General features: G+C 42.0%; 1 pseudogene across 1 annotated transcript in view; it reads right to left on the reverse strand.

The window, feature by feature from the left end:
* Window positions 1-16261: 16261 nt before the first annotated feature.
* LOC110294896 overlaps window positions 16262-22501 on the reverse strand; it is a 16932-nt pseudogene continuing 10692 nt past the window's right edge. Inside the window, exon 5 of the transcript XR_002377985.1 lies at window positions 16262-16653. The product of XR_002377985.1 is annotated as a PRAME family member 8-like (transcript). The remainder of the gene's footprint in view (window positions 16654-22501) is intronic.

Consider the following 22501-nt stretch of genomic DNA (forward strand, 5'->3'; position numbering starts at 1 on the left):
GAACAATCACAGAAAGTAGTTACTATCACAGAGAACAATGTTAGAGCCACAGGTTACATCACTTTCTTATTCTTGATGATATGAAAAATGTTCATTTTTTAGATCGTTTTGAAAATAGCTCTGTATACAATTCAAGAGCCTTTATAACTACTCTCTACCTGATGTGGTAGTAGAATGTTAAGTATCATTTTCAAATAGCAAGAAGCTACGCCCCTAACTGCAGTCAGGCTGAGATTACTCTTACCTTGCTCAGCAGGAAGCTAGGTGTATTAGGGATACAATCACTTCCTGTGGCACAGACGCCCTTGTCTGACTATTATATATGATGACTCTCATGTCAACTGGGAAACCAGGGTTTCTACTATGAACACAAGTGTGTGGTGTGGCAAGATCATAGATTGTCATGAGCTGAATCATTCCTGTGTTTGCATAAGTCTAAATGACCAATAAAGACATAATAGGGTGGAGTAGGTCACCCAGGACTTACATCTGAGATGGTGTTTAAGGAATAAGGCACACCTCTCAACTGCCTAACTTGAAGTACCTCTGTAGATGACATATAAGAGGTCTTGGGATTTGAACCCAAGACCTGCTTCTGCTATAAAATGAGAGAAAAACCATTATAGAATCTCTTCCCCTTGATGTCATCTGCATTTTTAGTCTACATGCATATTAAGTGCTCTAGAGTACATAGGACCTGTTGGCACATGTGATTGGCTTTAGGTTCTATTCTCCTTCTTCTTGATATGTGGTTAATACCTTGGGCATTGCCTTCCTAAGGGGTCCAGTGGTCTTACTCACCTTTCTGATTGTTTTAGCCTTCACTTCTATTAAGACTGTTGTCTTCAGGCCCCCATCTACTGATCATTTGTCTTGATTGTAATATCATCAGCTCTTACCTGTATGTCCTTTCCTTTTGTCCCAGTACCATCTTGCAGTTTGCATTGTCTCTCTGATGAACCCTAACCCAGATGAGTCGAGTTATCTGCTGTTCTCAGGTTTTCTCAGGCTGAAAGTCTTCGGAAGGTTCAAGCTGCTAAACTCACCACTAGCTTGAAATTCAATTCTCTTAGCCACCAAATATAGCAGAGAGGAGGAGGGAAGGAGGCAGACAGTCATTCAGTAATCTCTTAATAAATGTAGACTTTCCGGAAGCTAACTTTGCCTCTTCTTGTAACTTGTTTCCCTTTGTCTTCTAAATTATAAACAAAACCTGAACCAGTATCTTACTATATAAGGGGAGTTGATTAATTGCTGTTGGTCAGACATGGTTTCACCAATTCCTGCATCATTAAATATGACAGCTGTGCAGCAGATATCTCTAAGATGGGCTCTAGTCACCAACTTCCTCATGTTCCTTTCTCAGTCTGTCCCTCTGGTGTTTCTGATTGGGAGATTAGAAGTCACGTGACTTTCCCTTAGCACAGACTCTGAGAGAAGAGTCTCTCTGGTGATGGGACTCTGGGGACACTCTGAAAAGCCTTCAGAGGATCTTAGGAGTCAGTATGCAGATGTGCACAGCTGTGATGAACTTTTCTTTCAAAAGAGGGCTGGGAGAATTCACTGTGATTTCCACTAGTTCAGCTCATAAGCACAGCTCACTTGTGTTGTCTCTGTGAAATTGAGAATTACCTTACCTTTTTGACTAGAAATGGACCCTCTGTCCCTTGGTCATGTTCCTGGGAAACATCCACACTGCATTTCAATTTTTAGATTATTTTGCAATAGCAGTTCTGGCATGCTCTTTTTTTTTTTTCCTGTGGTTTCCAGGTGCCCTCTATTGGTAGATGCATTTAAAGCTCTGGGAGACCAGGCTTTCCTCTATGGCTTTGTCCCTGTCTTAGTTTTATTCTCTGGGCTTTTTCTCATCTCTTCTGGGGACATGCTTCTAGTTTCTGGCATCAATACTTAGCCATAACCATCCCCCTATCTTGCCCATCTGAGAGTACTTTCTCATTTGATTAATCTTGGAACTGGAAAATTTGGGCTAGCCTTAAAAACACACACACACACACACACACACACACACACACACACACCCCTAAGCTCTTCTTGAATGACATAAAAGACCACTTATTCACCACCCTCATCTCATCTCAACAGGGAGGTTGCTGCTGGAGTCTGTTTCTGCTCTCAGGGTATCCAGGAACACAGCACACTGGGCTGGACTGGAAGGAATGAAGTTTATCTGGATGGGTGGATTAGACAGGAATGACATCAACAGGACTACAGGAGAAATAACCTTTACTGAAGATGGTTTCCAACGTATCAGCTCTCATCATTGGGGTTGTATCAACCTTGGGGAGTGGGTAGGGATTTTTGGGGTGAGTGTTCATCATTGGCTGAGGCTGAGGTGCTGGGAATGCTTCATTTGCATGAAGAGGAATTCCAGGTGCTTTCTGGACATGTCCTTAGAGGGAGAGAGGGCATTAATTAAAAGCCGTAATTTGGCCACCAGGTTATGTGACTACCTCAAGGGTGGTGGACCTGGGGGTCAAAACAGTCACATGCACTGGGCCATGCAGGCTCAGAGCAAGGCAGAAGCAATCCTACCCCCACTTGTCTCAGGATGAGATTTTCAGGGTTTGGATGTGTCTGAACTCACACTTGCTCCAAGCCAGCTCCCCCCAATTGTACAGCTTTCTGGGCCCACAGGAGGTGATAGACAAAATACACATTCTGACAAGCCTAGCTAGGTCAAAATAATGAGCTGATCTACCTTGGAAAATTCCTCCTACCTCCTCCTCCTACTTCCTCCTTTTTAAATCACATCTTACATATTACAACATTTCTGAGATTTCATATAGCTTTCGGAAGGGGAGGGTCTTTTGAGAGTGGCCTTTTCTTACTTTCTGGAAAAAGAAAGTTTAGCAGGCCTATTACCCTTGACCTGGTCTTCTGCCTACCAATGTTGCCATTCAGCAGGTTTGGGGTTCTGTTATAGTTTAGAGACTGGCAAGATTATGGTTGGTCCTTTATGTGCAAATCCAAGGATAGTACAGAGATTGATGTTCACAAGCAGCAAGCAATTTATGGCACACATGGATTTGTGTGGTAGAGTCATCCACCTAGCGGGGCTTCTCCCTGTCATTGTGAAAGGTGTAGTTGGTTAACTCAGGGGATCATTTCTTCTGAGATTGGCTTTCTGGGTACAGTATGGCTTTAGTTTGATATTTCTTACTTGATCTAGGGTCCAGATCTAACATTTCTAAGAAAATCAAAGCTATTAGTATTTAGAAGAAGGTTTATGTGAACTAGTCTGACTTAGTTAGGGTGCTCTTGCTGTGAAGAGTTGCCATGACCATGGACATGCTTATAAAGAAAAACATTTAATTGGGGCTGACTTACAGTTCAAAGGTTTAATCCATTGTCTTCATGGCAGGAAAGCAGACATATTGCTAGAGGTGTTGAGAGTTCTACATCTTGATCTGAAGGCAGCAGGAGACTACCCCACTGGGCCTAGCTTGAGCATTTATGAGACCTCAAAGCCCTCCCCCACAGTGACACACTTCTTCCAAAAAGGCTACACCCCCTAATAGTGACACTCCCTGTAGATCAAATATTCAAACATGTGAGTTTATGGGGGACCATTTCTGTTCAAACCACATAGTCCTTTATTTTTCATCCTGTTTGTATGATATCCTGACTAACACCAACCCCAGTACTATAAAAGCAAAGATTGTGGAGAGCTGCCTAGATCACTATAGATTCAACAAGGCAACCACCAGCCCAAATGTGAATCTAACCTTACTGGTCTGGGCTTCTCTGATTGCCTGAGTCTTGGATGCTTAATGATGAACCTTTCCTTAAGGAATGGTGGAGATGTTGTTGGAGGTCATGAACAGATTTCTAGGTCCAGGAAAGTCATGAGTTAACCTGGGTCAATAGCAGCAAGAAATCCTAGCTGGGAGGTGGTGGCAAACACCTTTTTAATCCCAGCACTTGGGAGGCAGAGGCACGTAGATCTCTGAGTTCATGGCTAGCCTGATCTACAGAGAGATTTCCTGGATAGCCAGAACTACACAAAGAAACCCTGTCTCAGAAAAAAAGGAAAAAAAAAAAAAAACAAAAACCAAACCATCAAGCAAACAAAACCAAAGAAAGGAGGGAAGAAAGAAAGAGAGAAAGGAAGGAAGGAGACCATCCAGTGAGAACTGGAGCTTGGAGAAAAACCAGATCTGTTTTCTTCTAATCAGTGTTTCCTAAAAATACTCAACTCACAAAGAATGGAGGGAAAATTGAACCACTCCTCTTCTTACCCCTTAGTTCCTGGACCCACGTGGCCTCTTACCAGGGATGTACTGATGTATGGATGTGCCATCAGTGCACACATGTCTTAATTAGAGTTCCTATTGCTGTGATAAAACATGACCAAAGAAACTTGGGGAGGGAAGAGCTTATTTGGCCTACACTTTAGTATTGATGTTCAAAGGAAGTCAGGACAGGAACCCAGAGGCAGGAGCTAATGCAGAAGCCACAGAGGGGAGCTGCTTACTGGCTTGCTCCCCATAGCTTGCTCATTCTTTTTTCTTATAGAGCCTAGGACCGATGCAGGGATGGCACCATCCACAATGAACTTGACCCTCTCCCATTAATCACTAATTGAGAAAATACCTTACAGTGGGATCTTATGGAGGCATCTTCTCAACTGAGGCTCCTTCCTTTCAGAAAACTATAGCTTGTGTCAATTTGACATAAGACTAGCCATCACAACATACAACATCCAGACTAGGACGTGTTAAAACATTCAGGATGTTGTGTTAACAGTCTTGTTTTCTGAAGTCTGCTCTGAAGCTCTGGAAGCCACCAGCTCTAAATGATGTGTCACATACTCACTTTGTCTTATAGTGGGTTATAGACATGACATAAAATTCTACAAGTACATCCCTATGCCCTTTCCTAGGCCTTCTGGTCTGAGAATTTTCAGAGCTCCTTCCAGCAGGCAGCTGATGAGAAATGGACACTGCCCAGGCATTGTCAGTGTCTCATCAGGCTGCAGGTGTTGGTAACACCTAGGCCTATTGGTGGACCTCATGTTCTTATGACAGTCATGGAATAAATGGCATTTGTCAGAAGTCATAGAGGTAAATTCCTGGATCAAGTTGACAGGTCCCAACTCCTTCCTGGACAGTGATAATTCATCCGTCTTCAGGATGGGATAGAAATCTGTAGTAATAAATTTCATTCATAGTTTTATAGGCTATAACAAAGGCACCCCTGTCTTGAGTTTGGTATGAATATCATCTCCCCAAATTTTCAATAAGATCCCCAAGGTTGAGACAAGCTCACAGCAGGAATGTACAGGTACACATGTGTTTGGAGACCAGGCAACATACCCATGTTCATGGCCTCTTGGGCATGGGATGCTGATATGTGCAGAGTTGGGAGCATCCCGCATGAGGCAAGAGTTCCAGCAGGTTCTGACTCAACATCATAAGTGCCTTGTCTCACTGAACTATGATTCCCTAGACATTCCTGGGCTATAAAGTGACCAGCAGTGAGCCATTCTGGTGATATAAAGAACAGAATGACATGTTATCATGTTCACTCTGTCACAAAGTTATGTTGCCACATTTAACCTTAAATTGGTCCCCAGAACATATGTGCTGTAGATGTGATCAAGTGCTAAAATGTACCTAAAAGACTTTAGGTCTGCAGTACAATTGTGACTGCCACTCTGCAAAATGGGGAATGTGGGAAAGGATTAGTTTGAGGAACCTACAGGGTCAATAGAGCTGTGTGTTTAAGGAATTCCACACAGCAGCTCAGTCTTCAAAGCATTGTCACTCAGCAGCCTCACCCATCCATAACTGGTAGAAGAGTCACAGCCTGGAAACTTATGGTGACAAATCTGTGCCCAAAGGTTAACAAATGTCTGTGGAAGCTGTCACTTGTTTATTTGACCCATTGAGGTCCAAAAAGAAGAGCATTTGATCTTACTTTTTTTTTAACTTAAAGGAAGATAATTTGGTCTGTAAGATCTTCTCAAATCCATCGAAAACAGCTGCTGATTATGCTTTTTCAAATCCATCGAAAACAGCTGCTGATTATGCCTTTTCTATCTCTAAAGATACAGGTTGTTCTGAGTAGGCATCCTTACCTGCCTGGACTGCAAGTTGTAGGCCCAAGAAGCCCTTGGCATCCTGTGACTGAGATCAGCATACTGGCCAGCAGGCGGCAGCAATCACACATAGAGCAAAGCTGTATGGTCCCTGGGTTAGTTGGACCGTGCTTAAATTGGGAAGCTTCTCCCTTCAACAGATGGAAATTCATTAGCAATGAAATCAACGAAAATTGAGCTTTGACCACTTGAAGTCGTTTGAAGACATAGAATTACATGTATGGGAATGCATGCATCTCAACTAGAGATCAAGATGGGGAGATCTGTACTGAGGGTACTCCTGAAACTGGAAAAGGAGCTACAATAACCTCACATGTCTTCAAGATTGTTCAGCCTGCCTGAACTTCACAACAATTTCCCTTTTATGGTCCCCCACTTTACTTCTCCCAGCTTCTTCTACCTGCCACTCCCATTCAGATCCACCCCCTTTCTGTCACTCAGCAGAAAACAAACAGAGGGATAATAATAAAGTAAAATAAGAGAAGATGAAAAAGAAACAAACACATCTGAATATGACAAGACAAGTAGAAGAAAAAGAGCTGGAGAAAAGGTACAAGAAACAGATCCAGAAGAGGAGAACTTCCTGTTCTCATATTCAGGAATCCCATGAAAACACAAACCTGAAAACTATAATATATACTCAAAGGACTTGTTTTGTGTGTGTGTGTGTGTGTGTGTGTGTGTGTGTGCGCGTGTGCGTGTGCGTGTGTGTGTGTGTGTGAGAGAGAGAGAGAGAGAGAGAGAAGAAAAATAAAGTTAAAAAAGGATAAAGTTTAAAAAAAAGGGGGGGGGAAGGCCCTGACAGGATATTATTAGACAAGAACCAAAGATGCTATGGAGTTCTTTTTGTGTTGGTATCTACTGCTGGGCATGAGGACCACCCTTTAGACTTGTTTGTTTCTCCAGGGGGACTTTCTTAAAGGAAACTAAATTTTCTTCTGTGAGGGATTATCAATCGGAGATAGTTTCTTGGTTAGGGATAGAGGCTTGTGTCCACTTCTCTTCGTAGCTCTAGGATTTCATCTCATATAGACCAACATAGGCCATGTGTATGCTACCTCAGTCTCTGAATTATTATTTTTTAAGTGTATTCATCATTGGTCTCTTCAGACACATCAGAAGAGGGCATTAGACCCCATTGCAGATGGTTGTGAGCCACCATGTGACTGCAGGGAATTGAACTCAGGACCTCTAGAAGAGCAATCAGTGCTTTTAACCACTGAGCCATCTCCCCAGTCCAGTCTCTGAATTCTTAAGTGCACCAGCCCTGTTTTCTTTAGATGCTCTCCTTTTTCTTGGTGTTTACCATCCTGTCTGGTACTTACACTCTGTTTGCCTCCTCTTCAGCAGGAGACCCTGTACCCTGATGGGAGGGATTTGATAAAGACATCTCTTTGAGGGCTGAGTATTACAAGGTATCTCACTCTCTGCATATTGTCTGGCCCTCACATTATTTTTATCTCAGCACCTTTTCTTCTTTTGACTTTTCTTCATTTCCTAGTTGCATGGTACTTCAGAAAATCCTTTACAAGAAATATCACTCTCTTTTCCTCACCCTTGCTTGCTGTTTCCCCATTCACAGTAACCATAGCATTCTTTTTGTGGTGCAGGTCATTGTGGCTCTGGACAGCAGAAGACAGATCTAAACACAAACTACCTCCTTATGGCTGTGCAAATGAGGCCATTCTGAGGCCATGTCCAGAATTCCCTACACCTATGTTGTAGACAAGGTTGCGGGGAAGATGATGCTTGAGATTATAAATGGGGAAGGTAGTTAGGGGCCTCTGATGGTCCACTATACCATGGTGAGTCCATATGGCAGGAAGAGCTGCATATTTCATGGTTGCCAGCAACCAAAGAGACCATAGGGGCTGAAGTCACAATCCTCTCTTCAAATGTATACCCTTAATGACTTAACCTCCTCTGGATAACCCTTCCTCCTTAAAGATTTCATAATAGCTCAGTAGCATATTGGGTTAGCATCCAATCATTTAACATATGGCCTTTTGGGGACATTACTTGTGTGTATGTTTTAATACCTGTTCCAGGGTTGACAACTTGGTATTGGATAACCAACAGTTTTCAAAATTATTTTATTTTGTATGTTGTATGTTGGTGTTTTGCCAGCATGTATGTCTATGTATCAAGTATATGCCTGGTGCCAGTGGATGTCAAAAAAAAAAAAGGTATCACATCCCTTGGACCTGGAATAATAGATAGTTGTGAGTTGCTATATAGGTGCTGGAAATCAAACCCAGGTTCTCTGGAAGAGCAGCCAGTGGTTTAATCCTGAGCCATCTCTTCAGCTCCAATGGTTATCGATTTGAGCTCCTAAGTCTGTGTTGTTTTTATGTAGGATTAGTTGGGTAAGAAGACCTCTTTAATGTGTTCCATCTGGGGTCCCATGTGTAGAATTCCTTCTGCCATAAAACCTAGAATCCCCTAGAAATGTATTCAACGTTTCCGTGTCCATGTAGACAGAAGCCTAGAACATTAATCAAATGCTTGTGTATAGGACTTTGAGTGAAACTAAATCTGGGACTGAAAATCAAAATTTCCAACATCTTATGTCTTGATATTGCTTGCTTCAGACCTTGATAGTGGCAGTTAAAGCTTCATGTGGTCCTTGGACTGACAATTCTAGTCAATTCTAATGAGTTACCAGCTATCCTTCTACTTAAAACATTTCCAAGTACATTTTGCTGACAATTTTATGAGTTGGGAAATATTCTCACATAACATTTATCTTCATTTACATATTTACTTGGTCAGTGGGTCCATTTCCTGCCCCCTTCCCCAATTAGAATCATTCACTTGGAATTCCTTTGAAATTTGTGTCATGACTAATCTCAGTTTTCAACTTGGTGTGACCTAGAATCATCTGGGATAAACCTCTGGGAATGCCTAAGGGAGATGATTTTGCCTAGGTTAACTGAGATGAGAAGGCCCACCCATGCTGGGTTAGCCCCATCCCATTCTCCCATTAGGCTGGGATCCTGAACTGTGCAGAAAGGGTCGTGAACTGAGCACCATGTATTTATTACTGTCTGTTTCCTGACTGTGAATGGAAGGTGACTGGCTGCCTCAAGTTCCTGCTGTGATGTCTCCATGATGATTGACTGAAGCCTCAAATGTGAATCCAAGTAAACCTTTTCTCCCTTAAGTTGTTTTCTCAGGGTATTTTATCACAGCAATGGGAACAGGAACTATGTAGACTAGCCAGAGATGTGCACATATCCATAGTCTACTACTTTATGATAAAGTTACATGAAAAGAAGGTACAGAAATACCTTAGGAGATATACCTCTATACCATTAGCCTTTGAAACATAAACATATCTCAATTCCTATATTGTCGCAATCAACAGAAATCATTATTTAAGCCGGGCGTGGTGGCGCACGCCTTTAATCCCAGCACTTGGGAGGCAGAGGCAGGTGGATTTCTTAGTTCGAGGCCAGCCCGGTCTACAAAGTGAGTTCCAGGACAGTCAGGGCTACACAGAGAAACCCTGTCTCGAAAAACCAGAAAAAAAAAAAAAGAAATCATTATTTAATATGGGAGCCTTTGCACTGAACACAAATTACAAACAAAATCTTTCTGGTCTTTTTCATCAAGAATGACCAGGATTCAAACTTTCATTTTATTTTACTAATATTCTCTCTCTCTCTCTCTCTCTCTCTCTCTCTCTCTCTGTCTCTGTCTCTCTGTCTCTCTCTCTCTGTCTCTGTCTCTCTCTCTCTCTCTCTCTGTCTCTGTCTCTCTCTCTCTCTCTGTGTGTCTAAAAGATTGGGAACAGGTGCTTTTCAGTTCTTCAGAGATAGAATTACAGGTGATTGTGAGATGCCCTGGTGCTGGGAATGGAGCTTATACCCTCTGCAAGAACAGTAAGCACCCCTAACCACAGACTCATCTTTTCAGCCCCCTGAATTTTATTTTAATCTTTTTAGATTTGTGGTTTGTAAGTTTTTTCAACATATTTTTATTGACTGAGAATTTCACAGCATGTACCCTGATCACACTTATTTCCCAGTCCTTCCATGTCTGATCCCAACCTTGAGGTTCCCCACCCCTAAATGGTTTTTAAGTTTTGATTGCTCTCATACTATCCTATATGGAAACCTAAACCCACAATCATTAGCGGGGCACTTAAAAATCTTGGATAGCTCCTGGGTAACTTAAATTTTAATCGCAGAAAATCTTGAGTCAGAGAAGAAATTGGCTAACTACCAAATCCCCATCTCTTGTTCGTCAGTTGTCCCCCAATTAGTTTGATGCTCAACAGACCGAGGACCCTGGATAAGGTTCAACTGGCATCATTCTAATCTTTGCATCTCTCACATAAATCATGGCTCAATACCAAGATGGAGGCCCTCATCACTCACCTAGATTACAGTGACTTAAGAGTCATAGGAACTTCACGTGTGACAGAAGGTAGGCCTTCTGTGACATGGTCCTCACTTCCCATTGCAGCTTCTGTCAATCTCAGGGTAAAGTCTTCTGACTACATCAATCATTTTCAGAACACTGAGCCCTTCTACACAAAGTTCTTTGACTATATAGCCTTTCTCACTAGTTGAACATCTATACATCTATCAAGTCTAATTTAATAACACATGCTATGTGACTCTCCAAATGGACCTGACACTCATTTCTGGTAGCCCTTTTATGCATTCAGTCTTGTTTCTATAACACGATATCAATTTCCCCACTTCACTGTTGTTCAGTGTTGTTACATTCCTATGTCACAAGCTAGACTGGTAGATCACTCAAATGATGTCATTGAAGAGTATGGAGGGATGAATTAAAAATGAAAAGGAGGAAGAAACAAAGATCCTAAAGTCTCAGGAGCTCAATTCTATTCTGAAAACATATTTAAAGTGTTCATTCTGCCAAGAAAATGTCCCTGACATTTAAGAGCCATATTTATGAAGAGTGACAGAATGAAATTATATAATAATTACTGCTTTGGTGGAAACATTCTGAAACAATGTATCCATCATACTAACAATAAAGAGTCCTTCTTCCTTGTTAACAGAACTAGTAGAACAGCAGCTGACAGGGGATCATGGACATTTTATGACTGTTGGCAAGAGTTATGGTTTGAATCTGGCCTCAGATAAGTTTCTTGCCCTCTGGACCCGAGGTTCTTTATTTGATAGGATTTTCTTGCTCTGCTGCATATCATATCAATAAAACTACTTACAAAATTATATCAGGATACAACTCATTTCATTGAAATGGTCACAAGAGCTAAAACTGAGCAGCAAAGATTTCATTACATGGGAAATAATTTTTAATTATGTGATGTTTTGCCATCCTGTTTTAAGAAGTATTGAATTGTATTTACTGACATGGAAATTGTTCATGAAAGTTTTGTGGGAAAACATATTGAACATGTATAATCATAACCCTATTGAATATTTTGGATTACTACCTATTTGTACAAAAAAAGGTATAGGAGCAACTGCCAAAAGTAATGATTTTAATGTAGCAAAGCATAAGACAATTTTTTTTAAAAGCTAGATTTACATGGCACCAAACTGTCTGCCTCTTTGTTGATATATCTAAAGAGAAAAGCAACTCTCAGCCTTAACTGGAGAATCTCACTTTGCACCACACAATGGTCAGTGCCGAGATCCTGGCAGCCAGGATGCTCTTTGCTTTTTTGTTCATTTTGTTTTTATTTTGGCTCTTTCATTTATGGTTTGGTTTTGTAGAATTTTCTTGTATAGGGGATGTGGTGGTTTGAATAGGAATGACCACTATAAACTCATGTTTGAATGGATGGCCCACAGGGAGTGGCACTATTATGAGGTGTGACCTATTGGAGTAGGTGTGCTCTTACTGGAGGAAGTGTGTTACTGTGAGCTTTTGGGGTCTTCTATGCTCCAGCAATGCCTAGTAGGGAACAGTCTCCTGCTGCTGCCTTCTCATGACATTGTCAGTCTCTATACTGGCTCCTTTGGGGCTTTGTTGCTGTTGAGACAGACTGTTGTATGTGTGTGCTGCCTATGTACTAAGATTAGCTGTGTACTTCCAATCCTCCTGCCTCTTCCACGTGTAGGAATCAGAGCAATGTATCAAGCCCAGTCTCAACCAGGACTTGAATGACCTTTGAAATCATACCTCCCATTTCAATCAGTAGCTTCCAGTACAAAAGGTGCTTTTTTACTCTGCAATTTCTCCTTAACGGAGAACAAAAGAATGTAGTACCACAGAAACTTGTTTCACTGCTGGATGTTGTGGTCCATACCTCTAGTCTCAGGATTTTGGGGATGATAGCATCAGGGATAAGGATTCAGGCTAGCCTCAGCTACATAGCTGGCTGCAGGCAAGGTTAGCCTGCATCAGACTGACTCAAAAATAAGGAAATGTGTATGGAAGGGAGATCTGGCCACATCATCTGTAAGCTAGTGATCCAGAGTCCCCATGCTCTGTTCAGGCCATCACCCAAATCTGGATGTAGTGAAAATGAACCAGAGATTCAGGAGGATGTGGTCTGTTTGTGCATAATTAACACTGTCCCTGCTGTAAGTCAGTCCATTCCCTTACATTGGGAGTCCAATGTGGCAGCCTGGCCTGAAGAACCTTCTTACAGAGTCCTCTCTCTTCTATAGATGAATAGCTCAGAAAAGCAGGAGATGCTTATTGAATGGATGTAGTACCTGTTCTCCTTCCTGAGAGAATGTTGGTCTGTGAGGACTACTGTAGGTGAACTGTAAAGCAATGGAGGCAGAAGATGCCTTGTCATTGTGCAAATATATTGAAAATAGCTGACTATCAAATAATCTCAAATTCTGTTTTCTGGAAAATCACTTCTGTTTATGTTTCTAATTCTCTCCAGAGTAAGAGCTTTCTTTCTTTCTTTCTTTTTTTTTTTTTAAAGATTTATTTATTTATTATATGTAAGTACACTGTAGCTGTCTTCAGACACTCCAGAAGAGGGCGCCAGATCTCGTTACGGATGGTTGTGAGCCACAATGTGGTTGCTGGATTTGAACTCTGGACCTTTGGAAGAGCAGTCGGGTGCTCTTACCCACTGAGCCATCTCACCAGCCTAAGAGCTTTCAATTGTTTTAGAGATGTGTCTTAGTTAGGGTTTTACTGCTGTGAACAGACACCATGACCAAGGCAAGTCTTATAAAAACAACATTTCATTGGGGCTGGCTTACAGGTTCAGAGGTTCAGTCCATTATCATCAAGGTGGGAGCATGGCAGCATCCAGACAGGCATGGTACAAGCAGAGCTGAGAGTTCTACATCTTCATCCAAAGGCTGCTAGTGGAAGACTGACTTCCAGACACCTAGGGTGAGAGTATTAAGCCCACACTCACAGTGACACACCTACTCCAACCAGATCACACCTATTCCAACAAGGCCACCCCTCCAAATGGTGCCACTCCCTGGTGCAAGAATATACAAACCATCACATTCCACTCCCTGGCCCCCATAGACTTGTTCAAACACATGAGTCTATGAGGGCCATACTTAAACATAGCATAATGCAAAATGCATTTAGTCCAACTTTTAAAATCCTCATAGTCTATAGTAGTCTCAACAATAGTAAAAGTTCAAAGTTCAAGGCCTCTTCTGAGATTCATCCAATCACTTAACTGTAATCCCCAAAGAAAGACAGGAAACCAGCTGGGCAAACTCCAAACTCTGCATCTCCATGGCTGATGTCAAAGTGGTCTTCAGATCTCCACTCCTTTTTCATCTTTGTTGACTGCAACAAACTACTTTCTCCTGGGCTGGTTCCACTCCCTGTTAGCAGCTTTCCTTAGCATGTATCCCATGGCTCTGGCATCTTTAACATCTTTGAGTCTCCAAGGTAATTTCAATGTTACAGCTTCTTGTTTCAGTGTCTGGGATTCCACTTGATCTTTTGGGCTCCTCCTGAGGGCTGGCATCACTTCTCCAGCTCTGCCCTCTGTAGCACTCTAAGCTCAGGTTGATCCAGTCCACTACGGCTGCTGTTCTTGGTGATCATCCCATGGTACTGACATCTCTGATACATAAGGTGTTCCACTCCAACTAGGCTTCATCAATAGCCTCTCATAGGCTCTCTTCATGGTGCCAAGCCTCAAATCCTTTGCATGACCCCTTCAGTCCTGGGCCATCAACTACAGCTGAGGCTACACCTTCTCCAATGCCCTTCCATGACTTCTCACAGTGCCAAGCCTCAGCTGTTCTTCATGACACCCTCATGCCTTCAAAACCAGTACCACCTGGGTGACTCTTACACATTACCAAGTCCAGCCACCGCATGAAGTACAACCTTGGTTATCTCTGGAACAAAGCTTCTTTGTGCTCCTGGAAAACAATTCCCAGATTTCAACTCAGTGATGCTGGTCTCTTCGTAATCATTGCTAATTTCTTAGCTCCAGCTAACCAGCATCAATTGTCCCAGTAGTTCCTTCCATTCTTAACTTTAGAGCCAGAGCTACATGGCTGAAGCTGCCAAGTTCTGCTGCTTACAGGAACTAGAACATGATCCCCTTGTACTATTACATTATCATTGGCTTTATGTTTTCCAAATCCTTCACTGCCTAAGCTTGGATATCCTGGTTCTTGCTCTGTAGATTGACCTTGAATGCAGAGATCAGCATGCCTGTCTCCTGGGATTAAAGGTGTGCACCACCATGCCTGACTCTAAATTTAGCAGGGTAGGATCTTGCCCCAAGGTCCTACTCCCTTAATCTGTTATCTCCTAGAATACAGGATTTTGCTCCATTTCATTTCCTGGTATCCCTTTAATACTCAAACCATGTATTTTATATTTTTCCTTTCTAAGCTTGCTATGCTTGTTCAAACTTCTCTTCATAAGACTTAACCGGAAAACAAAGTCTCTGCTGGGCTTTTTTGAAACTTTCCTTGTCAATGCAATTAAACTGAGGCTCTTTACCTTTGTCTTAGGCAGACTTTTCAGTCAAGGGCAAAAAGCCACATTCTTCACCAAAATACCACAAAAACAGTCTTTCTGCTACATTCTGAAATTCGTCTCCTTTGAAATCTCTTGGGCCAGGTCAACACAGTTAAAATTACTCCCAGCAACTAAGTCTTCCATATTCCTACTAGGATGACCCATTAAGCCACATTTAAAGCATTCCACTGCATTCCAAATCCAAAGGCCCCAAATCCACATTCTTTCAAATGAAAGCATTGTCAGGCCTATCACAAGATGTTAGACAAATAATAATGACAAAAACCCCATTTATCAGTAATATTTTAATAAACAGCAAAGAACTAAAAGTATAAACAAAATATTTTGTTATCACTGTATTGGGTCCATAGAACGGGGTATAATTACTTGACCATTAAAGAGTCATAATAAATATAGATTATAATCAAAGTGTTAAATACAATTATTTGATCCACTGATTTAGAATACATGAAGGACTTCTGCTTTGTGTTGGAGATCTTTATATACCATTAGCTACCCAGCATTTAGTTGCCCAGAAGAATGTGGTACCACAGCCATGAGGCATGCAGGGTGGATATGGTGGGTCACGTTGGTAATCTCAGCAATTAGGAAGCAGAGGCACAATTAGTGAGTGAAGCAAGACTTCAAGACCAGCAGGTGGTGGGGGCTCAGCACTGAAGAACACTTGCTTCTCCTTCAGGGGAGACAAGTTTTGTTTCTCACCCAATGCCAGACAGCTCACAACTGTCCAACTCTAGACCTAAAGAATCAATACCTCTAGCCTCCTATGCTTCTGGCACTTACACTACTATGCATGCCCACTCACATAATTAAATGATGGAAAGAAAATTTTATAACAGAGTACAAGACTAATAGGTTACTTGGTAATTTAAAAAAGAAAGACACAAAGCAGAGTGAATTCTGAAGCTTCAGGCCCATTCTTTTTGCTCTGTGCTACTTTTCTTTGGCCATGTTTGATGGATACCCCTCATGACCTGCGCATTCTGGATTTCAATAGTTTGTAATTCCTAAAACCTCCCCCATAGGAGGGTGTGTCTCTATTGCTCGCATCAGCCTAACAATTTTTTACACTTAAACCAGTGAACAATTCTGTACACAAGTCCCTGAACAGACACATAATGAGAATATGACTAAAGGTCATAAGGTAAAGGACATTTTCCAATTTTCTGCAAACAGAAGCAAAGTATGTTCTCCTTGTCATACATACAACCATCCATTACATATTCCACAGGCTAGTTTAGCAAAGAAGACCCTTTTAGGTTGCCTCATGACCCTGATTGTTTCCATGAGCTCAGAACAAATTTATATAAATCTCTCTAGACATAGTCCCTGTAAACATAGCACTACAGGGAGAACAGGGTACAGCTCCAAAATTATCTCTCACTAAGGTTCTCTCTGTGGTGTGTAATGTCACTCAGGACATGCATGGAGATTTTCTCATCATAGAAATTGACCTTAGTGAGTTGGGAGCACTGTCTGAAGGTAGGTACAAGGACATTGATCTGAGGTGACACTGCTCTGTCCTCTCACACCCCAGAAAATCCAGTGTCTGTAGAATATCTGCCACATTCTGTATAGACATTTTCAGAAGCTTAAGACATAAAGGGAATCAGACAGAAATCATGTTCAGACATTTTAGTTGTCCAGGTATAGTATATAAATGTAGATGGAAGTGATGAAGAAGGCCTCAATGGGAGTAATCAGGTTCCTAGGCAGAGACCAAGGGGTTAGTTCTGGCAAATGGTGTTGGAGAGTATGTGTGCTGGGTTTACAGAGTTCGAAGAGGCCACACATCTCATGGTCAGTTGGATCAAATGATGGAAGTCAATATCCAAGATGCTGCGGGGGTGGGATTTTGTCCACACAAGTCACAACAACTACCACTATCACTGTGGGGTGGTGTTGCAGGATATTTGATCACACTGTAAACCTTAAGATTGTGGAGTTTACTGGAAATCTATTTCTAGTTGTGGGGTGGCTCATTCCTTGCACAGACCTGCAATCAAAGAGCTTTCTATTTATTGTGAAGTGATCAGTTGACAGGGAGTGAACCTAGGGAAAAAACCCAGAGAACAAGAGAAAGGCATGAGGATAGAGATGCACATGAATTAATAAGGAGGGATATTCACTCTGAGGGGTTTTTGAGACAGCATGGAGAAGGAGAACTTCCTTTTGGGATGCTGGCTGAGGAGGATATTCAACTTGGTGATTTCTCTCCCTTACAAACTGTCCAGGTTGTTTTTAAGAAGGGCATGCCAGTTGTTGGTCTTTCAATAGTACCAAATGTCCTATCCTTAAAATGATTAGCTGGCAAACATGTGTGGGTAAAACAATGGCCTTTGCCATCAGAAAAATTACAGGTACTAGAACATCTGGTACAGGGGCAGCCAAAAGCTCAACACTATGAAGAATCTACCAGCCCAGGATTTCCCCCTGTGTTTGTTATAAAAAAAGAAATCAGGAAAATGGTGAATGTTGGCAGATTAAAGAAACACATAAGATGATTCAACCAATGGGCTCTTTATAACCTGGAGTCTCAATACCTTCTTTATTACCTAAACCATGGACTTTGATAGTAATTGTTTTAAAATAGTGTTTTTTTTTTAAACAATCTTTTGCATGAGCATGATAGGGAAAGGTTTTATTTCTTAGTACTTATAATAATGGTTATTCAATAAAGAGATATCATTTGAAAGCCTTAACACAGGAATGTTAAATAGTTAAGCGTCAATATTTTGTAATAACAGCCATTATAAATAATTCATAAACAGTTTCCTCAATCTAAAACTTAGCACTCTATGGGTGATATGTTACTGGATGATTCAGACGGCGATACCTTAGAAAAAATTGTTTGATGAAATAAAGAGAAATTTGCCCTTGATGAGGATTAAAAATTGCTTCTGAAAAATACAGAGTAGATTCTACCAGTTATCTAGGATATGAGGTAAGTTTCCAGGACTGTCTGGCTGCTGCTTTGCCAGCCTTCACCAGGTAAGTTGCATCAGGAACATCCACTTAGAACCCTTTACCCAACCAATATCCTGCCCTCTGAGTTCTCTAGGGTATACACAGCTGCTCCTCCTAGCTACTTCTTGTCCTGAGTTCCATTGTCTGACCACCACTCCACCTACCTTCACCAGGTTGGTTGCACCAGGAACATCAGGGTTAGATTAGTCCCCCAGGAGCCTCCCTGCCTGCCAGATCACCTGAGTTATGGGCAGTAGGCCTGAGACATGTACTGTCCCCTGATTATCATTGTTCAGCCCAAGCCCATGGGAGTCCTGCTGTACCAGAAACATCCAGCTTAGTCTTGCCTTCTCAAAGACCTGCTACACCAGGAACATCCAAGGACAACAGGATGGCTAAATGCCAGTGTAGAACACAATCATGTCACTGTAATATCGATCCTCTTAGAGCCCAACTATCCTACTATATACGTAGATATCCTAACATAACTGAAGCACAAGAAAATGACCTTAAACTCAACCCTATAAAGATGATAGAGGCCTTGTGTTGCGGATATCCCTGGGGCTATTTGTAATTTGATGCTAATTCCATTCTCCTGGGAGGGGCTTCGAACAAGGAATAAGTCAGCACTCAGGTGATTTCCTATAAACCTTCTTCCCACCATAATTGGTTAAATAAAGGCTAGAGCCAGTGATTGGGCAGAGGTAGGGAAGGTGGAGCTGAAAGGTTGGGAGAGAGAGGACAACAGAAGAGCTGGTGGAAGGAAAGCAGAGCAGAAGCATGTGGCCTGGAGAAACCACAACTTATTAGGGGTCTCATAGTAGGGGAAGATGGTAGTGTAGTGGGAGATCTGCCCAATCTAGGCACACAGCCTGTATTCATATTAATTGAGTTGTGTTTTCATTGCTGGGGCATATTTGGGTTGGAGAATTACTGAAACAAAATGGTGCCCAATGTATTGATTTGAACTCAACTAACCTGAGATAAAATTTCACTGACCCCCAACCCCTGAATAAGGCTTGGGCAGTGATATAGGCTGCAACAGTGTGGATTGGAAGCTGATTGAGTCTGAGGGGCCTACAGAGAATGGCAGGCAGAGAGCTATGGCCAGGGGCAGCACTTCACCCTGGAGCTGTAGGGAGGAACAGGTGACCATGGAACACAACTGCCTGCAAGGTAGTTTTTTGGGCAGACACAGTGAACTAATAGGGGTATATACACCTGAGAGAGCCTTTCTGTGTTCACTTCCTTTGCCTCCCTCCCTGTCTCCCCCACTCCCAAACATGGACACAGGGAGGAATTTACTGAACAGAACATAAATAGCTTATGCTCTAAGATCAAGAATTGACAAATGGAACCTCATAGAATTGCAAAGCTTCTGTAAGGCAAACGATACTGTCAATAGGACAAAAAGGCAACCAACAGATGGGGAAAAGATCTTTACCAATCCTACATTGGATAGAGGGCTAATATCTAACACACACACACACACACACACACACACACACACACACAAACACACACACACACACCCTCAAGAAGTTAGACTCCAGAGAACCAAATAACCCTATTAAAATGTCTGAGAAGTACCTACAGAAATGTTCAACATCCTTAGTCATCAGGGAAATGCAAATCAAAACAAACCTGAGATTCCACCTCACACCAGTCAGAATGGTTAAGATCAAAAACTCAGGTGACAGTAGATGCTGGCGAGGTTGTGGAGAAAGAGGAACACTCTTCCATTGCTGGTGGGATTGCAAGCTGGTAATCAGTTTGGCAGTTCCTCAGAAAATTGGACATAGTACTGCCTGAGGACCCAGCAACACCACTCCTGGGCATATTCTCAAAAGATACTTCAACATGTAATAGGGACACATGGTCCACTATGTTCATAGCAGTCTTATTTATAATAGCCAGAAGCTGGAAAAAACCCAGATGTCCCCCAACAGAGGAATGGATACAGAAAATGTGGTACATTTACACAATGGATTACTACTCAGCTATTAAAAAGAATGAATTTATGAAATTCTTAGGCAAATGGATGGATCTGGAGGATATCATCCTGAGTGAGGTAACCCAATCAAAAAAGAACACACTGTGCTGTGATATGCACTCACTGATAAGTGGATATTAACCCAGAAACTCGGAACACCCAAGGTACAATTCACAAACCACATGAAACTAAAGAAGGAATACCGAAGTGTGGATACTTCAATCCTTCTTAGAAGGGTGGAACAAAATACCCATGGAAGGAGTTACAGAGACAAAGTGTGGAGCAGAGACTGAAGGAATGACCTGGACTGCTCCACTTGGGGATCTATCCCATATACAATCACCAAACCCAGACACTATTGTGGATGCCAACAAGTGCTTGCTGACAGATGCCTGATATAGCTGTCTCCTGAGAGGCTCTGCCAGTGCCTCACTAATACAGAAGTGGATGCTCACTTCTGTACAGGAGCAGAGGGTCCCCAGTGAAGGAGCTAGAGAAAGGACCCGAGGAGCTGAAGGGGTTTGCAGCCCCATAGGAGGAACAACAAGATGAACTAACCAGTACCCTCAGAGCTCCCAGAGACTAAACCACCAACCAAAGAGTACACATGATGGGACTCTTGGTTCCAGCTGCATATGTAACAGAGGATGGCCTTGTTGGTTATCAATGGGAAGAGAGACCTTTGGTCCTGTGAAGGTTATATGCTGCAGTATAGGGGAATTCCAGGGCTAAGAAGTGAGAGTGGGTGGATTGGTGAGTAGTGGAAGGGGGGAGGGGTTAAGGGGGTTTTTGGAGGGGAAACCAGGAAAGGGAATAACATTTGAAATATAAAGAAAATACCTAATAAAAATTAAAGTGGAGCTGGGCAGTGGTGGTGCGCATCTTTAATCCCAGCATTTAGGAGGCAGAGGCAGGCAGATTTCTGAGTTTGAGGCCAGACTGGTCTACAGAGTGAGTTCCAGGACAGCCAGGGCTACACAGAGAAACCATGTCTAGGAAAAACAAACAAACAAACAAACAAACAAACAAACAAACAAACAAACAAGGCCAAGCAGTGGTGGTGCACCCTTTAATCCCAGCACTTGGGAGGCAGAGGCATGTGGATCTCTGAGTTCAAGGCCAGCCTGGTCTTCAGGGTGAATTCCAGGACAGCCAGGGCTACACAGAGAAACCCCATATCAAAAAACAAACAAACAAACAAACAAACAAAAAACCCAAAAAAACCAAACCAAACCAAACCAAACCAAAAAATCCCAACAACAAAAATAAAATAAAATAAAATAAAATAAAATAAAATAAAATAAAATGGGCAGCAGACTATCAGAATTGCTATTTAAAGAAAATATGGAGGCAGAACCTTGAACAGAGAATACGGGAGCTCAAGGAACAGGAACAGCAACAGAAGGAGAGATATCAGTGTGGACACAGACCTGAAGGGAGGAATTTAAAATTTCAATTAAGGAAAATGTTCAGGTAGAAACAGAAGGTAAAATTTGAGAAAGCCAAACAAAGGTTATTAGAAATAAACTTTAGTCTATTCAGTTGATATACACCAAATACCTCCAGAAGATTATTATCCACAGGGTTATCAGGAATTTGAATGGCAACCTGTGGATGTGTTAGATCTGAGAAAACTTACGGAAAGTGTCACTGATTTTGGAATGCAATTGCCATTTGTACAACAAATCCTGACTTCTTGGGATATTAAAAATAGAATAATCCCCCAAGACTGGAAGGATAGGGCAAAAACAATGCTAGAACCTGCTGCAAATTAACAATGGTTCTCATAGAGGAGAGATGAGGTGAGGGAGATAGCACAACAAAATAGAGCCAAGTGTAGAGAGATTTCCACAGACCAACTGGTTGGTGATGTTCTCTTTTCTGAGGTAGAGTTGCAGACTGCATATGATGAAGAAACACTGGCATTGTATTGATTATCAGCCTTAAAGGCCTGGGACAAAGTTGCAGAATCAGGGAAAAGACTTGAATCATTTATTCAAGTCACACAAGGTCCACAAGAAACCTTCCCTGCCTTTTTTCAAAGGGTAACCTCAGCTGTGGAAAGGGGTATATCAGATTCAGCAGTAATAAAGGCAATGATTAGTCTTTAGCCTCTGAAAATACAAATCCTGTAACTCCTTCTGTACTGGCTAGTTTTGTGTCAACTTGACACAGGCTGTAGTTATCACAGAGAAAGGAGCTTCAGTTGGGGAAATGTCTCCACGAGATCCAGCTGTAAAGGCATTTTCTCAATTAGTTATCAAGGGGGGAGGTCCCCTTGTGGGTGGTGCCATCTCTGGGCTGGTAGTCTTGGTTCTATAAGAGAGCAGGCTGAGCAAGCCAGGACAAGAAAGCCAGTAAGGAACATCGATCCATGGTTTCTGCATCAGCTCCTGCTTCCTGACCTGCTTGAGTTCCAGTCCTGACTTCCTTTGGTGATGAACAGCAGTATGGAAGTGTAAGCTGAATAAACCCTT

Source organism: Mus caroli, chromosome 5 (genome assembly GCF_900094665.2).
Source record: "Mus caroli chromosome 5, CAROLI_EIJ_v1.1, whole genome shotgun sequence".
NCBI lineage: Eukaryota > Metazoa > Chordata > Mammalia > Rodentia > Muridae > Mus > Mus caroli.